The sequence below is a fragment of the Ruditapes philippinarum genome, unplaced genomic scaffold (genome assembly GCF_026571515.1).
Source record: "Ruditapes philippinarum isolate M1 unplaced genomic scaffold, ASM2657151v2 ctg499_1_1_1_1, whole genome shotgun sequence".
Taxonomy (NCBI): Eukaryota; Metazoa; Mollusca; class Bivalvia; order Venerida; family Veneridae; genus Ruditapes; species Ruditapes philippinarum.
This window is the reverse complement of record NW_026861806.1, coordinates 65,018-88,103: the sequence shown is the minus strand read 5'-3', so window position 1 is coordinate 88,103 and position 23,086 is coordinate 65,018. Positions and strand designations below refer to the sequence as shown.

The window sequence follows — 23,086 nt, the reverse complement described above, 5'->3', positions numbered from 1 at the left end:
TTTATGGTCTAGAACATCTCCATTAGCATAAGCTTTAAAATTATCATTAAAAAGTCTTGTCCTGACGTAGTCTCCTCCCTCTGTTTTCATGTTTCCGTACCCATTAAATATGATCAAATTTAAATCGATACTATCGCCGACGGCGATTTTGTAGAAATCTGAAAGCGTGATAATTATGAGCAAAGTGTATCACGTTTTTCATGTACCGATATCTGCTTTTCCCTTTTAATTTAGAATATTTTTGCATACTAAACATTAAAATGAAAATTCAGGAAATTGAAAGCATTTATAAAATTTACACAAGAAGTGCATTCATCAAAGACATTAATTACAGAATAAAGCTATATTTAGACGGTAATGATTTTTCAATAGAGAAACACTATTCCTAAAAGTTGAGCCGGTGAGGTGAAATGTTTAATTGAAATTGATAATATACAACATGTTAATCAAACCTGGAAAAGATCTGTTAAAAAAGATGTTAAAAAGATAGATAAATAAAACACAAAACAGAAACAATAGAATATATCCAAATCAGTTTGATAATTTAAAGTATCACATTTCATCCCATTTATACATTAATCATTAATGCTGAAAGTTTTTTCTATAAAAAAGTTAAAAACAAACTTACAAGGAGTTAAGAAGACCATTCATTAATTTTGTAACCTAAGTATCACTGAAACAGTGTATTAAGATATTTTTGGTGTTGTCAACATCGACTGCTTTGTACGTTCAGTGCATAGACTAAACAGTATGCACTGTGTAATGCAATTTCATTACACGGGATAAACTTTTACAGAACGTGAATTGATAGCGCGAAAAAGGCATAATGTGAAAGAGGTTAAAAATACTTTTTGTTCTAAACAAATCTCTATAAGAAACTGAAGTGACAAGTAGTTACCAATTGCTATGCAAATGACCGGATACTATCAGCACATGATTGTTTCAATTAATTTTGAGCCACAAATGATAAAAAGGCAAATGAGTGATAGAAAATCTGTCACCCCAGAGGTCTTACCAGCAACAGTTTACCGAGTGCACTTTTCAGTGCGGCTTTATTGTTATTTTTGAGTAAATCTTTTAAAATTATTACAAAATTGTTGTTAAAGTCCAACCATAGCATGACATTAATAAACTGTAGAAAGACACTAGAAATGTATAGATATTTATACTACTGAACATTTGCTTAGCACCACAATTCTATTTTTATATTAACACAAGTATAAAACAGATTTCTTTCAATTTTTGAAAATTCTAATTCACAATGTTTTAAGATAGTCCGTTTAAACTCGTCTAGGTAGCATGGAAAACATGCACCCAAATATTTTCATGTGTTTGATGGGGTGTACAATCACATGTCATTTGGTAAACGGCGACATTACCTGCTTAATGACATTCAAACGATTTTCATGGAATGGCACGAAAGTGTCACATTTGAGGTTCCATGATAATGGCCGTATAAATATACATTTGCGGAAGTTTCAAAATTCACCACTACTATATTTGAATGATAAATTCTGCTTAAGCCGTTGCTAGGGGACGTGGACGGAGGTTTACACTTGACAGTATCGTCCATGAACAGGCTCAATCAAACCGAGCCTGCAACAATTTAATTTTTCCGTTTTTGACTTTCTTTAGGGATTCTTATTTTCTCTATTTTTACATTCTTTACATCTGTCAGTACGAAATGGCGAATGCTAACATTAGGCAGAATTTAAGTGAAGCAGACTTATGGAGGGCTGTAGGGATAGTGCAGCAGAGGGCCACCTTCCGTCAGTGTACACCTACCGTCATCACTAGAGCCTGGGAGAGATACCAGCTACATTGTATAAGCACCAGGAGGCATACTGGAGGTTGACAAAGGGTCATTACACCAGCTAATGATCTGTTTTTGGTCGCTCAGACACGACGTACAAGGGTTGTTTTTTTAACAGCAACTTCTCTTTGAAATGACATTGCTAATGCTGCGGGTGTCCATGATTCAACGCAGACGGTACGAAGAAAGCTGCATGAATGTAATATGCGGTCGGGAGGACTTTGCATACGTATTCCTGTGACGCCTCGACATCGCCAGGCCCCTTTGAAATGTACCATGGACCAGACACGGTCGACCATGCAACACTGGAGACAAATTTTGTTCACCGAAGAGTCCAGATACTACGTAGACTTCACAGATAGGTGTGCTTGAGTCTAGAGATGAAAAGGTAGGTTTTAGGCTGAGCATGATAGCTACGTTGGTTGGTTAGTTTTTTTGCGAGAAGGTATCAACTGGAATGGACAAACCGACTTGGTTGTGCTAAAGAGAAACCCATTGACAGGTCAGTGATACATAAACGACATCTTAGAGGAACCAGGTTAGATTGTATGCTAGAGCAGTTGGCGATCAGTTCATTCTAATGAACGATAATACTCGCCCCACAGAGCCAGGGTGGTCCACGACTATCTAGAAAGGGAGTTTATTGGGTGCATGGACTGGCCAGCTCGCTCACCTTACTTAAATTCAATAGAACACATGTGGAATGAGCTGCCGGTTAGAATTTCAGCTCGTCTGCTGCAATCCAGAACCATCCAGGAGCTTGGAGCAGTGTTGGTCTACGAATTGACTGCCATAAACGTTAGAATGATCAGAAACCTAAAAGGGAGTATGGGAAGGCGCTACCAAGCAGTCAATGATAGTCACGGGTCATACACACGGTATTTGGTCTACAACTGTAAACAAAAATCCAATTTAACAGATATTGAATTACGGTGCATGTTGTAGACTCTTCAAAGTGGGGAGTCATCCTCTTTCCTAGAATAAAGTCACTGTAAAACTCATATGTAGGCTAAATTCGTCCTTCAGATGAACTGATAACACAATAAATTAACATTTAAAACCTTTCTTACGGCGGTAATAAGATTATCCAAAAATATATTAACACTCAACATATGGTGCTTAGCAAAAATGAGTAGTATATATAATGTTTAGTGTGCCATCTTGAAAGCGAAGTAATGTTTACCTATGTTATGTTTCTATAGTTTTGGAAACAATATTAACGAGAAACAATAAAAAAGGATAGATAATTATTATCATACAATTTGTAAGTGTTCTTTTAAACTTAATTATTTGATTCTTAGTTAAAATGATGTTTATATACAAGTAATGACGTGCTCTTTACAATTAACTTTTTTTAAATAAAAGTAACCTGATTATTTATATCTGACTTTTTTGTCTTAAATTATTAATTGAATTTGATTGTATTACTAAACAAATGTATTTCTAATTGTCTGTGTTTACTCAAGGATAAACATTTGACATGCCCAATCAAGGAGTAGTTTAGAATCGCGATTTCGTATTACATGTATTAAAGTACTTGCAATGTAAAATAATGTGTTTTTATGTCATAGAATACCGTGAAAAAAGGTTCAGTGTATAACTTTAGTTGTATGGTTTGTAGTTTGTGACATACAACAGACAGTATTTTTATTATGTTAATGTAGGGGCCTTGCTTTGAAATTTGATATATCTTTTTTGTTGATTTTTTGAGAGCGGAATTTTCTGCCTTCCCATTACAAGTACTAATAATGACATGATTTGAACATCGTTTGTTTGTTGGGTTTTCTGTTGTTTCTGTTGTACTATTTCATTATCCACATGTACAGATTCAGTCAAATAGAGTCCTCAATTTATATGTATTTTTGTGTTCAATTTCGTATTACATGTATTAAAATACTTTAATTTCCTATTGGTGTGCAACATCAAAAGAATAACTTTAAAAGAAACCGAACATATCTTCAATGCCGCGACATTACCATTTCTTGCAATGTAAAATAATGTGTTTTTATGTCATAAAATACCGTGAAAAAAGTTTAGTGTATAGCTTTAGTTGTATGGTTTGTAATTTGTGCCATACAACTGACAGGATTTTTATTATGTTAATGTAGGCGCCTTGCTTTGAATTTTGATATATCTGTTGTGTTTTTTTAGAGCGGAATTTTCTGTCTTACCATTACAAGTACTAATAATGACATGATTTGAACATCGTTTGTTTGTTTGGTTTTCTGTTGTTTCTGTTGTATTATTTCATTATCCCACATGTACAGATTCAGTCAAATCGAGTCCTCAATTTATATGTATTTTTGTGATTAATGTGTCCGAGAGATCACACTTTCTCCAGATTTTCATTGTTTTTGGCATTCGGTATTCATATGTCATTTGCCAAATTACTAGTACAGTATGATGTTACTATGAAGCAGAAATAATATTGTTTGTGTACGCTTTATAAGATAACAAAGTATGTTTCGGTGCATCATTTGCGAAATCATTTACCTCTTAAAATTTCCTCAGCCACATATTGATTGTTATGTCATTGTCATATGAGACAAATAGTTTACATGTCTCGGATATTCCGAATATCAAAAAATATAATGCAGTGTATACGTTATTTAAACAAAATATATATCGACGAAACACAAAATGCAAGCGAGTCGTTACTCTTACTAAACAAAACACTTTCCTATAAATATTTTAATAAGGTTTAAAATAGAAATATCTCACCAATCGCACATGCTTATTCATTTCTTTCAGTTTGATATGGAAATACACATAACCGCGTTAATATTGCACAATTCATGTGTTATTTTCACATTCCTACGTTACTGATTATACACAGTGTAAATAGTACGATTATTATGAATACCTTTGTACCAACATATTACGCACAGTCAATCATTTTCTTTTTATGTTACTATTTTCAATGTTTGTTTTCATACCTAGATCATGATTACGTAAAAGAGAGGCAAAAGAATCCATGAAGAGAGCAGAAAACGGCAAAATTGAAGCAGGCAATGTTTGATTGGGTGAATCTTATTGTTCGTTGAAAAGTTGAATTATTTCTACTATATGGCTACAAAAATAACTTGGATTATTTTTCTTTTTAATTATAAATACTAAGCTAAAAAAGCCAGTTAAAACAATGTACATTTAAATCCTGTATATGAATAGATGATTCAGTTTAAAAATAATTTGTTGCCTCTGTTGAATTATCAATATATAAAACGACTTTTAGATTATCTGCAAGTGCAGTTTTCCTACCTATTAAACATTTTTTTTTGTGACTTAACATTTTTCTATATATATGATGTTTTTTAAAACATGCGTAATTCAATGTAGTAAATTGAAATAACAAGGAAAATAATGCATTAATAACACATGCCTTTCATCTCAATTTTTGATTTTAGTGGATCCGCTGCTAGGAAAGGGTCTCGACATTCAGTTTGGAGCAGACACTGCACATTAAATTCTTCATACACTTCCTTTTGAATATTGTCAATTTGTTCAGACCTTCAAAGAAGCCCGAATAAAGTGTAAATGTGACGTAATAATGATAATGATTAATGATAAAATCGAGTTCAAATAAATAAGACATCAATTTATTTCTTAGGTAAAATCTATTTGAAGCTTAACATTTATGAAATAGAATCCTTAAGTAGCCACAGAGGACAAAATGTTTAATTTAGAATTTTTTAATTTAACTGTAGTGATAAGCGAACCTACAGTTTATGCCCTGTAGCCTGATTTTTAATGAGAATTTCTTTTTTAAGAATGAAAATTTTACTTTCCATCTTGTTATAAATTAGAAAAAAATGACACTTTGACACTATAACCGTTTACATCTCTCAGTACTTATTTAAAAAAAAATATATTAAACTTACCAGTCGTTTCGGATATCGGATTTTTCACTGACATCGGTTTTAGGAATTGAGAATTTTCTACAACAAACTATCTCGACAAAAGATATCGTCGTACATATTGTTATGAACGCATACACCATCAAAAAGTGCATTCTTTAAATAGAAAACAAAGAAAAAATGTGAACTTTTCATCGATACACTAATTATTACTTTCCTTCAACAACGTTGATTTTAGATTAATTATCTAAATGCAAAAAACTGCTACCTTTTTAATCGCCGGTTCAACATACTGTCCATTATATCAAATCAGGCAACAAGACTGTAAATCTTTCATTTCTGAAAAAAACGTAATTTTTTCAACATGGTATAACCTTATACTTAAAACCAGTTTATATCAGAATCGAATGTGTAGCAACCGTTCAGTTTTTTTATTTATATGTGAACATACGACAAACAAAGACGTAAATTTTGGAAGTAAAATATTTTCCGTTTTGATCAACCATGCGTATTTTTCATCGAAATATAGAAACCAAATTAAACAGCGAGTATATATATCGGGTTTTAATACAATTTCTCCAGTTGTTACATGCTTCCCATTACTTGTTGCTTCTGTATTTGCCTGACTTATTCATCTAGTGCATAATGCACTATTTTTGCAACTACATGTATATGTAGATGTAGAATATTCAAGGCATTTATTGTGTAAATTTTACTCATAGATTGCACAATGGATTGGATTGGATTTTTTTACAGAAACGATGTTATTCCATTTTTGCCTTATTTTTAAATAACAATTTGCATTAAAAATATTTTTTACACACTTAAGAGAGGATAACAAATTTAATACAAATTGATTTTTCAGAAGGTAATTTGATTTTATAATTTGATACAATAGCCATTTATCAAAATACAGCGTACAAAAATAACATGTATATAATTTTCAAACATTTTGACAAAGTTAAATATTAATGTATTTAAACAGGATGTTCCAATAAACAAGAAGCAAGTCAAATTCAAAGCAGAATGTATGTATTGATTTTGATGTTCTTTTTTTAATTATCAAAAGCTTGAATGTTACATGTGTTATGCAATCTAAACAAAAGTTTGCAAGTTTGTTTAATAATGCAATTGATATTGCATGTAAAGTCAAAAACTATTATTTAATATTATACTATAAGATTGCAATTATTGCTTACAAGTATGCATTTAATAAGTATCTTATAAACCTAAACCCTGATTAACGTTTAAAATATATTTGTTACAAAGACCACGCCGGTATCCATTGACATCATATGCACACAGACACAAGTACAAAAAAACAAAGAAAAAACGTTTTCAGCTTTGTATCACAAAAACACTTGTCGGAGGTCGCCGATAAAACATTTCTTAGCTAGCCATTTATAATTTATTGATAAAAAATGGTTTTGTTATATTTGTAATAAGCGGAAAAGCAGTCATGAAACGATGATAATAATTTCACTAAGATGGTAGTACACAGAAGTAACGAATGTACTAACGCTTAATCATACATTCAATAAAATTGTCTTCTAGGGTAAAAATAAAATCAAAGAGAAATAATTGCACAGCATGTCATGCCTATTTTAATTGCATTATCCACCTGACAGAACGTCTATAGCACTATTCACGTCATTGTCGTTTCTTTTCTATTTATTTTAGTATTGTTAAGCTTTCTTTTTTTGTCTTTTCTTTTTCTTGGCAAGCAAACTTTATAAATCGATTTAAAATAACATGTCAATAAAGCAAAATACAGTACATAAAACGTACAATATTCATTTAATCAATTTATACCCCGAAGTGAATCACAATGGTTTTAGACTAACAAATTCTGATAATGCTATTTAAGCTAAAAAGGTCCATCAATTTTATTGAATTTCAATTTGATATGGACCTTTCGGTTTTTCGTAGCGGAACATTTAGCAACACCTTTTCGATTAATTGCTAGGTCAACTGCTCACAAACAGTATCACAAACATAACCACGTGTTCTTTTGTGCAAACAAGGTCACCACTTACTATATATTATCTCTGTGTAGCATTGGATAACCAGTTAGCCACTTTACATAAAACCGTAAAAACTGAAAATGAATGTCAATTTTCCTGAGAACCAATTCAATTATGAGTATTAATAACTGAACTAGTACATAGACTACGTTGCAATTACTCCTGCACTATGTAATAATTGTAATGATAAATTGTACCGATATTTTTTTTCCATTATTTAGTTCGTACCGAGGTCATATAATTCGCTCATGAGACATTTTCGCGACAAAACTATGTTTTCCCTCAAAATAAGCATGTCTGTTGTTTTAATCAAAAGGTTGCTGTAAATTTTACGTATGTTTTGCTTTCCCCCAGTTAATACCTATTTCACAAGAGACACAAAAAGAAAAATAATTTGAAATATATATTTTTTATCATTTGCCAAAATTATTAATCAAAACTGGATCTTAAGATTCATATCGGACTGTGCATTTTATCCTTGTTTTTTTGTGCGCATTATATTCTTATCATAATCAACTTTCTGACCAAGAGAAATGTTCAGTTTTTCCATATTACAACATATAATCGTACAATTGTGAAATATGTAGATTTTTAAAGTAAAGTCAAATGAACATCAAATATATAGACAATCAACCAATTGACATTTCTTTAAAGTACCGAGGGAGTTATAACAAAGAGTTGATTTGTATATTATAGGAAAAAAAAAGATGTCTTTTTTTGAATGCTTGAGTCTTGTGACCAAACGCAACGATGTTCTTTTAAAGATAGTAATATGTCTTATCAACCATCCTCTTTCTAGCTATTATGTTTTTATGATTTCAATAATTGTGTCATATGTGATCATTGTTTTAACTTCATTGATTTCAAGTTCAGGTTATATGTCCTTGTTTAAGCCCTTTCCCGTAGCTATCAAATTTGTCATTAAGCAGTCGTTATTATTATTGGACATCATGGCAAATCTGCTAATTCTCAAAGTAACTATGTTATATAACTTTTACAACCCTAATACAACTATTTTCTCCAAATTGTATTTGTAACAAACAAATACCTATTTACTTATATAGATAACAACTTTAGAGATATTTCAATCCAATGAAAAAAGACATGTCACATTATGCGATTTTTTACTGCATGCCTTTTTATGGTTGAATAAACGAGAATCTGCAAAATAAACAGTGCTCAGAAATATTCAAATTGGCGAACACTTTTTTAAATCTGTTTTTACTTTATAATTATTATCTTTGTAACAAGAAAAGACTAACTCGAGACATAGAAACTAAGTAAACATAATGACTTTAAAATACAGTTGTCAGCATATTCAAATTCAATTATAAATATTTGATCATGAAAACAAACATTATATTTATAGAGTTTCTCGAAATATGATTTGAATTTACTTACATATTATGAATGAACGTATTAAGTTAAGGTAATGGTGATATTATATGTTTGAACCACAACCACTGACAGAATCACTATTTAGATCTGAAAATAATAAAGATTTTGCAATTTTACAGAATAAATGTTCAATCAACGAAGTGAATACATTTATGTGAACAACTTAATTATACTTACATTTGGTATACCCAACATTACAAAATATCACTTTACATCAACATAAATGTATCTTTAAAATAAAAATTAACCGATTTCATGGAATTATCTGATACATCACTTGTTTCCTAAGTGTCACTTTGCTCTATTTAGGTCGTAAGTATGTGTACCGTTTGTCATCTCATTGAACAGTAAACCATAGTTTAACTTAATTCTATATTTTAGAGCCAAATCGATTCAAAATAACAATTGGAATAATGTGTCAACATATTGCATTTTTCGTTTGCAAGACGTAGCATGTCTTAACTGTGATGTTACGAGAAATAAGATCACTTTGTTTCCAGATTTTGTAAAAAATACTATGCCACCGCATTAATACAACACTACATAGTAGTGTAGAAACAGAAGAACAGCCATAATTTGAACAAGAGGGACAAGCGCTCACCTAAAGATATACAGTTATTGGTGTGAAAGCAGTGAAAGCTAGTGTTTATTACAAAAACGATGTCGGTCACTAGACTTCATGCAGAATGTATTTCTTAATCATACTATATGCATTGTCCTAATTTCATAGTTGTACATCATACAGAAAATAGGTCACTACATCCATATCTAGGTCATTTTGTTACTGACTTTCAAGGTGTCAACATCCCATTGCTGTATATAACAAGTCAAAGTAGGTCACTTCATCATAATATAGGTTAGCTGATTCCAAAGTTCAATTAAACATCTAAAACTGTGCACATGATCCAAATTTCATGCTTGTACATCATAACAAAAAAGTAGGTCTCTACATAGGTCCACCAAATAAAGGTTTTTTATATCGAATATCTAAGCTCGAGCTTTCTCCTATTCAGAAACCATTTTTAGTTTCTGTTTTTACTATAAGTTAATAATGAAAATTGATGACCCCCGGAGCGGGGCAAATTTTGACTTCTGACTTATATTTAAACAATGTTGGTAGAGGTCCACAATACAATGTTCTAATGCAAATATATAACCTCTAGCCTTCGTCAATACAGAGAAGAAGATGTTTAAAATTTTTACTAAATACATATAAGGAAAACCTATGATTCTATCCGGAGCGAGGCCACTTTTGACACTAGATGCTACCAAACAATGCCTTATGTAAAATATCTTTGCTCTAGGTCTTGTAGGTGTTTACAAGAAGATGCTTTTTCTTATAATTTATTTTTGTTCCAGATCTCGGCACTGAATCAAATTCTTTGAACAAACCTGGAAGCCCTTCACCCAAGGCACAATCTTGCCAAGTTTTGTTGAAATTGGGCAGATGGTTTGGAACAAGAGATTTATAAATTTACAATATAATCTATATCACACACACACACACACACACACACACACGCACACACACACACACACACACGCGCGCACGCACGCACGCACCAACGCACACACGCATACACATATATAATCAAAAAGAAATTTATTAATATTACTGATTTTTTTAGTCTGGTCTGGGATGTTGAAATAATAATATTGTCATTTGATTTGTTTAAAAAAGCAACAGCCTTTTAAAAACTACCATGTATTTCGCTGCGTAGTTTGCTGTTTTATGTAGAATAGAATAGCATGTACTTTGTATTTTCAATTTCATTAGTATTACACGGTGCGCATATTCTATCACTCTATGCCTCCCCGTTTCAATTCGTAACAGAAGTATACACATTAAAAGTAACACAATAGTTAATTGAAACATAATAACTTAACATTCATATTAAAGACCTAGTTGATTTCAAGACAATTAATAAACAAAGAATAACAAATGGAAGTTAAATATTGAATAGAGAACTTATTTCCAATGGGGTCCTTTGATGGAAACAAATACATGTTCTTGGAATCTGGCATTACAGTCCACGTTTAAATATGATATTAGCTCAAATAATATAAATTGCTATCAGAGATTATGTTATGATAACTCAATTATATTTAACATGCATATTTATGAAAATAATTAACTTAAAGGTTAGTAAAATAAAATCACAGCTTGTTCAAATTATTTCATGTTTTCACTGAGTTTAGCTTTCATTTTTTTTAATTATTATAAGTTACTTTCCCTTTAGATATTAAGTGGGAGCATGTTCCAATCCCTAATACCTTGGTCAACATGTTAAATGGCGAAACAATTAACATGGGGTATGTGAAGATCCCTGCACTGTCTATTATAACAATGAACATATTGTTCAGTTTGATTTATTGAAGTAGTCTACACGTTCTTATTTTTGAATATGATTGTAAAGTTGATTGCTATTTATTTTTGAAATGATCGTGGACTTTATTTCTTGCCAATTGTATATCAGTAATAGGTGTATTAAAGAATTTATCTTTCAGCCCAAGCGTGTCCATAACAGTTTTTATATCAATGCTCCAGTGTTTTGACAAGGTCTTCTTGAAATAGTTTCTTTGTTTATCGATTGTCATCTACTCCAATATCTTAATCTTTCGAGCCATCTTCCTTAGCGACTAGGCAACCTTGCGAGATCTCCCGAAATTGCTGTCACCGGCTCAAATGTATAAACTCCAAAGATGTTTATTTATACCCTGACAGTGCGGGAGGTCAAGATCGGGTCTCTGGATAATATTTCAAGAGACATTGGTGACATGCTCAATGGCCCCAGCTATGGCACAAACGCGGAATTTCATCCGATCTAACAGAGTTATTTCCAAATTTTGTTGCGTTATATTTGGGTCTCGGATTTAGTTAAAAAGAATCAGATTCAATTGCGATAATATGGCCGTAGTTCAGAAAATAAACAATTTAACTTCAAAATCGGAACAAGTAATGTGTCATGTAAGGTGCCTGGCTATAAGTTGTCTTCATCTTAACATTATCATCAAAACTTATCACGTACCACAGTTGTAATAAAATTTGCGATGCTCTCTTTCGCTTTCAGTTAGTCAAGTTCAGGTACTTGGCACCAGAAGCAGACTTGGACACTTGTCCGATACCGTCTTCTCTTTGGAATATCTTCGATCGAGAGCGACTTCTTTCAAATGGAATCGCAACAAATACCTCCTTTACTTATCAATCTGCATACAGGTCGTCCTAAAAGTTTAGACACCTGTACAATTTAACAGTCAAATGTCCAATCCCAAATCAGCATGTAATATAATATACGACTTATTGCATCGGAAAAGAAATGCGCCAAAACAATCACGACTTATAGAGGCGTCTTGAATAATTTTAATAAACTAATGGGCTTTCATGACATCTCAAATGAATTTATCATCAGTAAACTTTTAGAAGGTAGTCATAGGAACCAAGTTACATTTGATTATAGGGCTCCTCTAACACTGTCTAACTTGGTTGTTGTTTGTGAGAGACTTCCACAAGTTTGTTTTAATAGAAATGAAACTAAATTGTTTAATTCTTTGTTAACATCGGTATATCTCGACTTATTTGGGATAAGCGAGAGCTAGTCACTTCATATAAATGCCAAGAAACTGGCCCACTCAGAGATTCGGATGTACATTCATCAATTCGGATTATGTTATTATCTCTCTTAGAACTAACCAAAGAGGAAAATTAATTACGTTAAAAATACCAAAGGAAATTGGTGCGATTTGTCCAATGCGTGCATTTTTCAACTATGTATTACATAAGCCTCAAAATTAGAATATTTTTTTTGCCATCAGAACGTTTGCCTGTAACAAAACAAAAATTGTGTTCAGGGGTGAATAATTTCAAATCACATAGCTTTAGAGTTGGTAGAGCTTCAAACTTAGCAGCTAAAGGCTATTCGGCAGAAGTGATCATGAAACTTGGTAGATGGACCTCTTCTTGTTATAAATAGTTTATCCGGTCATAGTTTACGGCCTACAATAGAGAAGAACAGAATTCCTTAAGAAAGATTAACACAGCAAAATTGAAAATAATACAGGCTCGGCTTGTTCTTGTTTACAAGTCAAAGTCTTAACTTGATTGATGCATTGAACTAGCCTAGTTCCCTGAATCATTAATTTAAATATTTGTAGACATCTAGTTGGTCAGCGACTCAATACCTTATGGTTAAGGTAAGGCAGGAGTTCAAACTGTGTCAACAGCAAAGCCCAACCTTGTAATATAGGGCAAGACTATAGCATGGTGGGGTGTAATAGGTCTAAAATGGGCAAAGTTTAGACATTCAATACAAACGCTATTCCTACTTTCATCACCACCTTCGATCATCATCATACATTTAAGTGTTAACGATTTAATAACTATTTCTCTAATCAAAATAAAAACACAAGTACATAATTAAACCTTATTTGTTATTTCAACCCCGAGTTTAAAATGCAATCATATAAACAAAGCAAATTAAGATTATTATTTATTAGTCCTAGCTATGCAGCAATGTGAATTTTTGATTTATCGAAGTATTTAATCTATCATTTCCATAAAAATAAAATTATAAATATAGATTCACCACTCTATTTACTGATAAGGATTTACTTTACAAAAAAATCGAAACAGAAGACATGTATAAAGAGTCCCATGCTGACAGAGGTTGATTTTAGAATAGTCATTATCCCTCGGACTTGTCTATTCTAAGTTCAATTTTGCTTTGCTTGTAAAAGTTAATGGATAATTCAAAGATGAAGCTGCAAAGACTCATATTGTTGAATGTGTTGGCTTAAGAAGTGAAATGTATAATTGTTATTACAAACTGACGGTATATAAAAAAATAATGAATAGCCCTTGTATATATTTTGTAAAGAAAACTTGAGAACATATTAATTTTAAAACACAAACTTTTAATTGAACGCTCTTCTATTGAACACAGAAACAACATGAAAACATAACCATTCGCTAAGTAAAACATAATGTATCAAGCTATGATAAAAATAAACTTTCAACATCATGCTATGATTATAACAAATTCATTTTAGATAATGGTACTCCGTTACTCATAGAGTATTAATCGGAGATACTAATGGTATACGCTACCCATTTCTTAGAAATATACCTTAACCTTTTACCCCATGAGCATATTGTGAAAGATGGCCGTTTTTATTGAAAAGCCACTAGTTTCAAGTTCAAACTGCTATGGAACTACGAAAAATGCTTCAAAACTGATGTAACCTGGCACAAATGTTGACTGAACCATAGCCTCTGTAACAGCATACCTAATCGTAAATTTTCTTTTACCATGGCAACGCGGGACGTCTCAAAATTGCCAAAAATCACTATTTTGCATTGTTTTTTCCATCAAAACTGATTTCAAAGTGCTGCAACTTCTCAATGAATTAAGATAGAGTAAAAGGCTTTCAGCGTCGGTTACAAGTTACCCTAAGATCGATCTGAGGCCATTTTTAGCCTGTCACATGTCCAAAATTTTCTTGGCGATGAAGGGGACTACCGCCCCCCCTTCAAACCCCCAAACAAAAGGAGGCACATCCCCCTTCTAGCAACCCCCTGATGTACTATTTTGATGGGGAGCCGCGCCGAAGAAGTGGTCAATTTTTTAACAACATTTCTCAAATGATAAACAGTGTTTGGGACCTAAATAGGACATTTTTTCACTTTCTGAGGCTTAAAAGGGGGGGGGGGGGCAAACAGCCGTCAAAAAATGTCTATATAAGGGAAAAGGTTGAATAAGTAATACGAGTGAACGTCCATATCTGGGTTTCTTTTTCACATTTACCATCAAAATGAATTGAATCATTCATTTTAAATATATCCGCAAAATTAATAAAAGGTCATATTTTACCTTTTTTATTTTACAATTCTTACTTTACTTTACGTTTTTGACAAGGGGGTTATACCATGCGCGCGCTTCCTCAAAATTCTGATACCGCAAACACTTTTTCAACCGATATTTTGAAGAAAAACGAGTCATGTAAAGCAATTAGAATAGATTTAAATTTAATTTCTTTTGCAAAGAAGATGTCCTTACTTCTAGTTTTAATATTCCAAATGCCTTGACACAAGTCTTTTTGGTCAGTATTTCGCGTTGAATGCTATTTGATTGCTTTACATGACTCGTTTTTGTTGAAAACGTGTTCGCGGTATCAGAATTTTAAGGATGCGCGCGCACGGTATAATCCCCTTGTTTGAACTTTAATTTCATCAACAAGGGTAGTTAAAGGATAATTTTGTTTGATTTCTTCTTTATAACCCTTCTGAATCAAACAAGAACTAACACTTTCAACAACACATTGAAATAACCCACCAGAAAAGTGTCTTGTGCAAGACTATTTAAATAACGGAGATTCTTAAGATGTAAATTTTTCCCTCTAAAATATAATTGAATATTTCCATTTGTATTATGGAAAAATTATTTTCCAGACTTCTATGAGATTTTAAATTTACATTATAGTATTCAAGTAGATGGGTCTCTATACTGTCATGTAGAATTGAGGTTCCACAGAGACATTTTGTCCTATTGTACCTGATGCAGTAAAATGTAAAAAAAACGCTTCCTTTTAAGTGATACATGTTGTTCTTGTTTTTGCTTTAAATCAATTTATTTTTTCTAGCTCTTGTAAAATACAGTCAGGACTCAATACATCGGAATCAATTATACTGACAAATTCAAATAACGACAGTGATTTGGTGGGAACCAAACTTTTTCAACGTTGTTATAATCCTTTATATAACAAAAAATTCGTATCCCGACTCCGACACAATAAAATTTGAAACCAAACGTGTTATTTTCTATAAAATCAGTACCCGTTTAACTGACACTTGGTCAGTCAAGTGCACATATCATTGAGCCCTGAACAAAAGCCGAAATGTCTTAAAATAGGTATTGTAGCTTGGTCAGTTGATTGTTACGCCTTATTACCATACCATCCTCGTATTATGTGTATGATTTGTAATGTGTATTATAAAGTGAAGACATAAACACAAAAATGTTTTTCATTACAGATGTTTATTATAGATCTAAATACATAATGTTCAGATACCAGTGAATAAGCATATAATTACATGATGAATGATGAAATTCAATATACTGACAAATTTGATATACTGACATATCCTTTGGGAACAAACAAAGACGTTGCAATGAGTCCTGACTGTATATTCCCTTCCTATTCTTCAAGCCTATGTTTGCCGTGAAACTTTGTTGAACGAATAGAGTCATCAAGTTATCGTCTATACTGTCAAAAGAGTCATACAGTCTCATATGTTGATTTATTCATTTTTACAACGGGTTAATATTTTCCCTACATCTAAACTTTGTCCGAGTCGTGGAGTAAATATCATATAATAATGTAAAGTTATCTTTTTTAAACTGATGTTCCTCGCAGTTTGTATAAACTCTCTTTGCATGTTAATATGTAATCGTTTGGATAACAAATGTTTTATGATCATGCCTGTTTTGGGAGAAATTCACATCAGTTAAAGAAGACTAACCCGGAGTGTGTTGTGTTTGCTTTTGTAGAGAAAATAAAAATGGTATTTTGAGTGTTAAGTGAGTTTTGTCTTTTTTACTTTTATTAAATCTCATTGCGGTATTCTAAAGTAATGAGTTCGATATTATCTAGTCAATAAACAATGAAGTTTAGTTGATATATTTTTATACCATGTATTAGAAAAAAGGAGAGTATGTTAAAATGGTTTGGTATTAGTCCAAGAAATCAGTAAATTAATTGTCCACCTTCTGTGAAAAGCTTTACTGGCATGGTGGCAGGATATAGTATACCAAATTACTTCAGCTTGTCATCCACTTCTTAAAAACTGAAAGATGGCCTCCAAATTTCAAGATGGCCGCCAAAAAGTTAAATGTGCATGGGACATGACAAAATGGAGTTATTTATGGCATCAAAATGATATAAATTCACATTGTAGGTCAAAATTAGTAATTTCTTGCAAAAATGTTTTAGTAGCATCGGTAGAAAATCCAAGATGGCCGCCATTAAATAATGTTTTTGGACAAATTTCCATGATAAATATTATTCAAATGATCAACACGTTTCATAAATATAACACACTAATAAAATGGTATACTTGCATAAAATCTACACACACAGGTGTACATTCACAGAGAAAAAAACTTGCATTTACAGATAAAACCATGCAAGCATAATATTTAGCTTGGTATTTTGAAGAACAGGGAGCGATATTACACACTAAAGATGCCAGCTTTACAGTTTAGCTAAGGATTGCATGCCAGTTAGTTTTGTAAAAATTACAAACTGGAATAGGTTAAAACCTAATACACTTATTTGTGATCCAAATAGAAGGTCACTGTTCAATGCCAAATAGATTTTAACAGAATAAGTGCCCTTTTAAATAAAGAGAATTCTTCATTTTCTAGGTTCTAGTTTAGCTATCAAGCACTGACAACAGTCGAGCACTCTATGATGTCCTGCCAATAGCAACATGCAAAACCGCTGATTGCGATAACGGCCCCCAGTTACTGATTATCAAAATATAATACACAAGCGAGTTAAAATCAATACGAAAGCGGTTTCTTTATCCGGTAAACAACAAATCGTAAATCACAATATAGTGATATACTATATAGTCATATATTTTAATATAAGAATGAGTCTAATACTTGTTTTTTGTGCATCAACATCTGCAGAAATTAAATCCTAATCCAGAAGGAAGTAGACTCAAAAATGTCCTTGTCAATGCACGAATTGGGTAAATAAATCCTCTTATTGTATTGTACATTAAAGTGCACACACTTTCTTAGCTTATCCGAACTTAATGTTCAGTATGAGTCATACAAGTTAGTGTTTGGGGAGGTAATTAACTGACATTAGTAATTAACACTTATTAAAGCAGCATTTTTTGTGACAAAGATAATAGAATCTGGATCTTATTATGTCATTATTTTGGTAAGGTCTTGTGAATAAATTAGAAAATCAGAAAAATATTGAACAAAAAGAATATATTATGTTTTTCAGTAATCAAACTAAGTGTTTGGCATTATTAACACAAATCATTCATGACGTAATATGAGATCACATTTAGACTTTACAGCTCTTTATATTTGATAATTAAATTTTGATAAGAGATTCCGTCTAAAAAATTGAACTACTGACTAACTTTCTGACTGAGAATTTCGGGGTTGCGGTCTAGGGGCAACGGTCTTATATTTCTTGCTAATTTCTGCATTTTATATTGTATGCAGTTGAAATGCCAGATAAAGCCTTTCATAAGCATATGTCTTTCCTGATATTAAAACATTAAAAAAACTTAAGCCACTTATAAATCTTAATAATGTTATTGTATACTTAGATTAAATGATTTTTTCTTTTTTCCACAACTGTCATGAAAGTACAGTACACAAGAACTAGTATAATCATGCCAACTTTAGCTTAATTTATAAGAATTTTTTTAATTGTTTGCAGAAAATCAATGTAGCTTTTTGTTTTCATTTTGATAGTTTCTGTAAATATCTTCTAGAATCACAATAATAGTAAAACTTAATTTATCTTAACTGTACCATCATTCAGTACTAGATAAATCTATGTTAATTATGACTCATAATGACTTAATTTTACTTGTTTTTACTGATAAGATTTAGTTTATAACACTTAAAAACAGTACCTTGCCGAATTTAGTATGAAAACGACCTGATGTATATGTCGAAATATCAATATTTCTGACATTTTCTGCAATTTAGTCGCTACGTATCAAGAACAATTTTCTAAGAACTAGCAACTTTTGACGTAGAATATAAACTAGGTCAAGAAGTTTTGGGTTACATTTTACTTTTTATTGCTATCAAAATATAAATTAATTACCTTCAATCCTCTGAAATTATTATCAAGTGTTTCTTTTTAGGGTAAATTGCATATATGTTAGTAAGAATATGCAATGAGTTCTATACCATTCATTTAGCTTTTGCACAATGACCAAATAGGAGTTCAGCTACATATTTAACCATTGGAATAGCTACCTGTCAAATCATTAGAATAAGGCACTGCTTAGTTTGATTGCAAGTAATTTGCCCTTGTAGCAAATAGATTCTTATTCAAGGACATGTCATAAAATCATGAGATGATTTAACCCCCATTTTTTGTTTTTCAGTGTTCCTTTGTTTCTTTTATTGTGTTCTAAAACTCTAAAAAAGTCAAAATATTTTAAAAAAATCCCTGAGACAATTTAATCATGAGCATGTGTTAATATGAAAAATGAAACGTATGTTTTAAACAGTTTCATAATCATTTAAGGTTTTGCCACATTTAGCTTTGGCAACTACATATGTTGATATTTTTTATTGATTATCCTCATGCTGATATGTTTAACAAGAGTGTAATTATATGTATTTTATGTTATTTTATACTAATCTGAAAATGATTGCAGCTGAAAACTAAAATAAACAAACAATTTTTATACGGCGGCCATCTTTGATTTTGGCGGCCATGTTGGATTTGCAAAACCTAGATCCGCAGCTTGAATGCAAATAAATGTAAAATACTATAATTATAAATCGGTGCTATTTCGTACTGTTGTATAATGGCGACAATAGCATTCTAAAAAAATTGATATGACGACAGTCTTGGATTTTTGCAGCCATCTTGGATTTGGACTACCTAGATCAGAGGCTTGAATGTAAGTTAATGTTTTATGCAATTAAGTTGTGCTATTTCATACTGATTTGTAATGACTACAGCTGAAAAAATAATACTCTTAAAAACAATATATGGCCGTCATCTCGGATTTTTGCGGCCATATTGAATGTGTACATCCTTGATCCCAGGCTTGAATATTAATTAATATGAAATATAATAATTTGGTGCTATTTCATACCGTTGTAGATACGACTATAGCTGAAAAAACAAAATACTAATATATGGCGGCCATTTTGGATTTTGGTGCCCATATTGTGTCGCACAACCCAGATCTCAGGCTTAAATCAAAAGCATTTTATCAACCAACAACTGTGCCATGTTTCATGCTTTTCTCGAGAGGTGCACAATGTGACCCTATTTTATGCACGGATTTCTTGGCAAGGGTTTCATGATACTTGTATAAGATGGTAGATAATTCTAAAATGATGGTATCATAGGTTATGTACAATCATATTATGATTCTACTCTACCATATTTAGTTAATTTCAATACTTTCATGTCAACAAATAGTGCAAAAAGTATATAATCAGTTGCTATGTTATAGATCAGTTGCTTTATAGGTTAAGGTCGTTGACTTCAAACGACTTGCCCCTCACCGGTGTGGGTTCGAATCCCGACAGGGACTTCCGATTCTTTTATGTGAGAAAGCTATCCAGCTAGCTTATGGAACGTCGGTGGTTCTACTCAGGTGCCTGAAATAATGCACGGAAGGGCACCTGTACCTTCCTTCACCAGTAAAGCAGGAATGTCACGATATGACCTATACTGTGTCGATGTGACGTAAAACCCAAAATAGAAAAAAAATAAAAAGAATGTAATAAAACAGTTGCTTTGTCTAAAAAATGAAAGTAAGTTTAAATAGTGAGATAGTGAGATATAGTTATATAATTATGTTTTGTACAAATTTGTATTTGATGTTCATATTTGTAAAAAACATAAGAATGTGTGTACATTAACATCACACATCATATAAACTTAAAACTAATTAAGGTGTTCATAAGAATGCATGTAAAGCGAACAGATTTTTTTGACATTGTCATATCCAGTATATGATGTTTAGATGCTCAAAAATTAGATATATATATCATGTTTATACTATGTATTAGAAAAAGAAGAATATACTGAAAACATGTTTGTAGAGCACTCTTTTCTTTAAGGCAAAATTTATGTCAGGTTTGGTAATACCCTATTTAAACAGATCATTTTTTGATCTTCATATGACGTTCAACAACAATTCTATTCACACGAATATCTATGATAAAAAGATGACTTTGATTTTTGTATAGTTAATTATCCACATTTTGATGGAGACGTACTCTATGCAACATCTTACGGGGTGTATGTTTCTCAGTTAATTAGATTCGCTAGAGCTTGTAACAACGTAAAGGATTTCAACGATCGGAATATTTTCATTACCAGCAAGCTTCTAAAACAGGGCTACTGCTATCATAAATTACGGAAATATTTAACAAAAGTTTACAATCGTAATTTAAATTTAATTTCAAAAATCAATAGTGATTTTGAAACTCTTCTGCGACAAGGGATTTGCCAGCCTGGTTTTTATAGCGATTTGATTTACAAACTCGTAAGATTTTGGGTCATGGTAATCTTTCTGCTGTTTTTACTAAAATCATTAAACATTTCATTTAAAGAGTTAATGACCCTACTTTTTTAAGACATACTGCATGCTTAGTGTTCAACCCTTTTACAGTTGGACACTACGATTTTCTCTTTTAATTACATCTGATGGACCAAGTGTGAGACTATGATGGACAGTTCTCTTCTACGTTTAGTATATCCCCCTTTGCCCCTAGACTTTATTTCTTTAATTTCTCTCCCCCCACCTCCCTTCCCCGGGTCTCCTGTCCCCTTCCCATGTGCCCTTTGACTTTGTGGGTCTATTATTTGTTTTCTTTTACATCCTTATCAGTTACAAATAATTTCCTATTATTCAGTCATATCAGTTACCAATTATTTATCCTTTTAGTGATTAGCCTATCCGTGTTCTGCCTTGTGCCCTGCCCTGATCTGTATGGGGTCCGCCTGGGCTCCTTGCCACTGGTTCTTGTTGCAGAAAAGGGAAAAATATTATATAAATGACATTTCTTATGCTACTCATTATTTTGCATTTCATGTGCCCTGTTACTTCGTGAGCCTGTTAATCAATCATTAATTTGTCTCCTTCAATTTCCTTGTCGGCTTCTATTATTTCCTTTCATGTATTATTTAAAGTGATTATCCTGTCTGTACTCTTCCTTGTGCCTAGTTCTGTTTTTGTTTAGGGTCCTCACGGACTCCTTGACGCTTGTCATTGTTATAAGGTCGTGTGGGGGTTTCGTTCAGTCAAGAATAGAGACTGAAAATATAGACAATCATACTGTTGACAACTACTAATAATTTATTTTATACTTATCATATGCTTTTCCTTCTCTTGAATGCCAAATGTATTATGTCTATGTTCCAGTTAATTATATTTTCCAATACCTATATTCCTGTTGATTCAGAGTTCATAAAGTTTTCAAACCAATTACATGCACCAGATTATTCAATTTCTGCAGAAATTCTTCCCAAGCTCAATATATCGATACAAACACTTCATGTTTTGCTTTTTCTTCATTTTTAAATTATTTTTCATCTTCGCCTATTCTTTTTGTAATAATTGTATTTTATTGTCACCTTTAGTATCTAGGAAAGTAACTTAGTTACAAAAAGCATTCACTTCGTTGGATATTTATTCTTTTTAATTGATACTCCTTTGACGTTTCAACACCTAATTTTATTTCTAGAGCTGATATTAAACCATCAAGCCTAGCATTTTGTTGTTTAATATTGAGTAAACAACAATAAATTTTATAAATTCCATTACGTCTTGATTCAATATTATTTGCTATTACTTGAAGATGTTGCATGTGTTATTCTAATTTGTTTAAATCTTATAGTTTGGTTTCATGATCATACTTAAGAAGCCTTTTAAAGATCTAAATTTCTTTTATCTTAATGTTACCTGTTCAACTTTTAACTGATACAAATTCAACACTTTCTGCTCTCTGTTTCAGAAATTTTTGTTTCAAATTATTTTTTGTTGAATCATAATTATTATCATTTATGCCTGTTATTTTCGTTTGTATCAGAATTTTCCACAAGCTTTGACAGTGCGTCTTCAAAAAAACTTAATTTCTTGAGCAATGTTATCTTGGATTTAAATCATTTTATTTTTATTGTCATTTAAGTTTTCATTTTGAATTTTACAAAAAAAATGTGAAGAATTAAATTAAATATGTACTAATCAGTATTTGAGTTTCTTT

At 31.8% G+C, this 23,086-nt stretch overlaps 1 long non-coding RNA gene across 1 annotated transcript; it reads right to left on the bottom strand.

The window, feature by feature from the left end:
• Nucleotides 1-118: 118 nt before the first annotated feature.
• Nucleotides 119-6,390, bottom strand: LOC132716888 (uncharacterized). Its single transcript, XR_009623883.1, has 3 exons — nt 5,936-6,390; nt 5,692-5,823; nt 119-5,320 (listed from the first exon to the last, which is right to left on the bottom strand). It is a non-coding gene; the product is annotated as an uncharacterized LOC132716888 (long non-coding RNA).
• Between the last annotated feature and the right edge of the window lie 16,696 nt (nt 6,391-23,086).